Genomic DNA, 3383 nt, shown 5'->3' with positions numbered 1-3383 from the left:
GCTCCACTATTTACCATTGAAAGATCATTTTGGATTTCATTCATGGATTTCACAGTTAAGGGGGTTTTAATGGTTTTTCAAAGTCATTAAAAAACCTTTAAACTTTTAAATGTGTTGGTACGTCACACAAAATTCTAATAATATGAATTGGAGATTATGATGGCAACAAGTGGTATGAGTACTTCTGAAAGGTTATATATGCAGTTTTAATACCACCAACATGATATTTATGTTACTAATACTTTCTGTTGCCACCTGAATGTAAAGCACGGCCAACCAGCATCACAAACTTCTTCAAGTTGCTTGTTTATCACACGTAGTGGCTGCAATCCGTCATGTTGCCACAGGCTCTGTCAGCAGGGGTGTGTCACAACAAATCGGAGTTCAGCCCAGCATGATGGAGTGTCTGACTTCTTCGCTGTGATTTACTTTCTCCTGTGTTCAAACCAATTAGGACTACATTAATCAAGCCCATGTTTGACCTTGATAGATTTTGGGTTTCATTTCATGAGTCAACATCTGCACAATAACCCCAAAAGTTTTAGTGTTAATTTTTTTTTCCTACAAGAGACTGAATCTCTATTTTTTTCTACCCTCGTTGCCATGGCTGTGAAATCTCTCTTGAAGTGATGAAACTGTTAAAACATTGATGGCCTGGACCTACATAGTCCATACATGCCAAACTTACTTGTTTCATCACTTCAGCCTCTCATATATAATAACTTCAACGTAGTCACCGACCCTTCGCAGTTCTGTAAGTTAGTATGTCTCCATAGTGAAGAATCCAGAACATAAGGAACTTCAAGTCGAAATCTTTCAAGGAACATCCAGGTGAGGAGCCAGACAGTTTTCACACTTGAGGTAGAGGAAGATGGAGCAGACAAAAGATGTGCGGGTGTGTTGTTGAGTGAAGATGCTTATATGTACAGACAAGAACACACAGAAATGCTCGTGGTGAAGGAGAAAAACAGAAAAAAGTAGAACCCAAGAGAGTAAGAAGGAAGAGACAATATTCTTTGATTCTTGGTATTTCTGGTTATTTACAGGGGGGAAAAAACCCATAAATATTTAATTTCACATGTGCTCTATTGCAGGTGAATTTTGGGATGTTTTGAAGTATTATGTTAAGCATTGTGCACACAAAAAAAACATGTTTGGATCACTTTGATGGTAAAATGTGGGAAACTCATGAAAATTACAATGTGAAGCTGTAGGGATTACATGTAAAGAGGTAAACAAACTGACTTTATTTAGCGCTTTTCTAGTCATGCCAATCAGCCCCAGCAGAGCGTACAGAGTGCACCGAACGCCTGAGCATGTGGCAGCCTCAAGTGTTGTCCACTGCAAAAAAGTGAGAAGTTGGTTGTATAAGACACTTAATACAAATGTTATGCATTTTTACTGCACATGTTCTTTGCAGTTCTAATTTAGTCACAGCATTTTGCAGAAGCAAATTACAAATTTATTTACAACCAGCGAGAAAGTTCAGGTCCACTGAGAGAGACCATGTAATCTGGGAGGCATTTCTGGAAAGGATAAAGAAATGGATAAAATGTACATGGCACATTTTGACAACTAGCTCAGTGTTTTTTCTTGTAATGACTTAAACAAGGAATTAAGGGCTATTGGTTGCATAGTTACATAGATACTTTTGAACACACAATTCTGCTTTAGAAACCTTCTAATTAAATGGTCATAAGATTTCCTGAAAACGCATTTAAACTCTTCTGCAATTGCAGTTTGCTAGACAGTAAGAATTTCTCTTAATGCAATAAAAAAAGGGTTATTTAGCATTTAGCTCCATCTTTCGATACGTTTTTAAACAGATAAGAGCAAAATCATATCAGAAAGGTCAAAAACCTCCATGTGTAAATTACATTGTGTCACAACATGCCAAGCACATTTTGCATACAGGTTTCCACATGTGGTAACATGAAAAGTGTGGGAAAACTTCCTCAAGGTCTAACACATTTGGATTGTGTTCCTTGTGCATTTTTTTCTGTAACGTTAAGCTTCAGTCATGCAGCGTTAGGCTTTAAGGGAAAAGAGAGCTTTAAAAAAGAAAAAGGCTGGACAAATTCTCAAAGGAGATCGCAGCACCTGACATCCAAGGCAGCCAGTCTGCAAATGTTACAAAGCAGAGAAGGTCCTGGTCACTTATGAACTGGAACAGCTTGACTGCGGCTGCCGGGCCTTTCACTGGAGCGGTCAGGTGGCTAAGAGATGGATATAATAAGAAGGGCCATTGTGCATGTATGGGTATGTGGCAAGTCAGGGCACCGTAGGTCTAATAAGGCATCATGTTCCTACAATCGCACATGCAGGATGGCCACCTGATCGCTGCGGCAACGCATCCGGCAGAAATTGAACAGCTTGTTGGAAATAATAGAGTGTGAAAACCTCTGCCCTCGGATGTAAACTGCAACGGGATAAAAAGCAACTGGAAGTAATAAACTCAAATGTAAATACACTTGCAACAGAAGCTTATTGGATTCTAAGTCTTGGATACGTTGATGCATCGTTTCCAAAAAGCAACGAGAGCCGCTTTGTCAAAATTAATCTAACAAAATTTGTTTGTCGTTATTTTATTGTACACGTAATCGCATACAGGAGAATGAGACGGATATTCCCTTGAAGCTTTAAATCCAAAAGTGTCCATTTGCAACACAGATTTTCTCAAAGAGGTGGGTAAAATATTTTAACATGCTAGTCTTAGCCTTCATTTCACCAGCATTTAGTCAGCGAAGGCAAATATTTAGCAAAACATTCATATTTATCCATTCCCTGCACCTTTTTCTACATTGAACAGATGAGATCAGCAGGAGCCATAACTTCCCACACCAGCATAAAAAGTTTAGCAAAACTGTGTTCAATAACATGCTAGTTAGCATCAGTGGAAGTAATCTGTGGGGTTTCTCTTTGCTCCATCAGAGCAAAGCTGAAATATTTATGACTGACAGAAATTCAAACAATCATGAAATAATAATTTAAAACAAAACAGCCTCCTGTGTGGGCAGCTTGTAAGCACACTACAGACATATCGTAACTTAACCCCCCGTAGAGGAGTTTCACCTAAATGCAACTACAAAGCATTTATGGAGAAGTCTGTGCTGCTTCACATACAGTCGGTACATCGCCTGCGACTGCTGCAGGTGGGGAAAAAAACATCAGTAAGCTAAAACAGATAAACTATTTGAGGTTCACTGCGTCTCAAAGGCTTTACAGTTTTGCCAAGTTGACCATTGAAAGTCAGTTGGATAGAAAGACTTGATCAATCACTTCACTAGGAAGAAGGCTCAGCTCTGGGTCTTGTTGAGTCAGGCTGAGCAAGAGTCAAATAGCATATCTGAGGGAAAAGTTTGGGTTTCAGAAGTTATTTGTTC

The sequence above is a fragment of the Poecilia latipinna genome, unplaced genomic scaffold (genome assembly GCF_001443285.1).
Source record: "Poecilia latipinna isolate Pla-1442-1.1 unplaced genomic scaffold, P_latipinna-1.0 Scaffold74, whole genome shotgun sequence".
Taxonomy (NCBI): domain Eukaryota; kingdom Metazoa; phylum Chordata; class Actinopteri; order Cyprinodontiformes; family Poeciliidae; genus Poecilia; species Poecilia latipinna.
Note: the sequence above shows the minus strand (reverse complement) of the source record.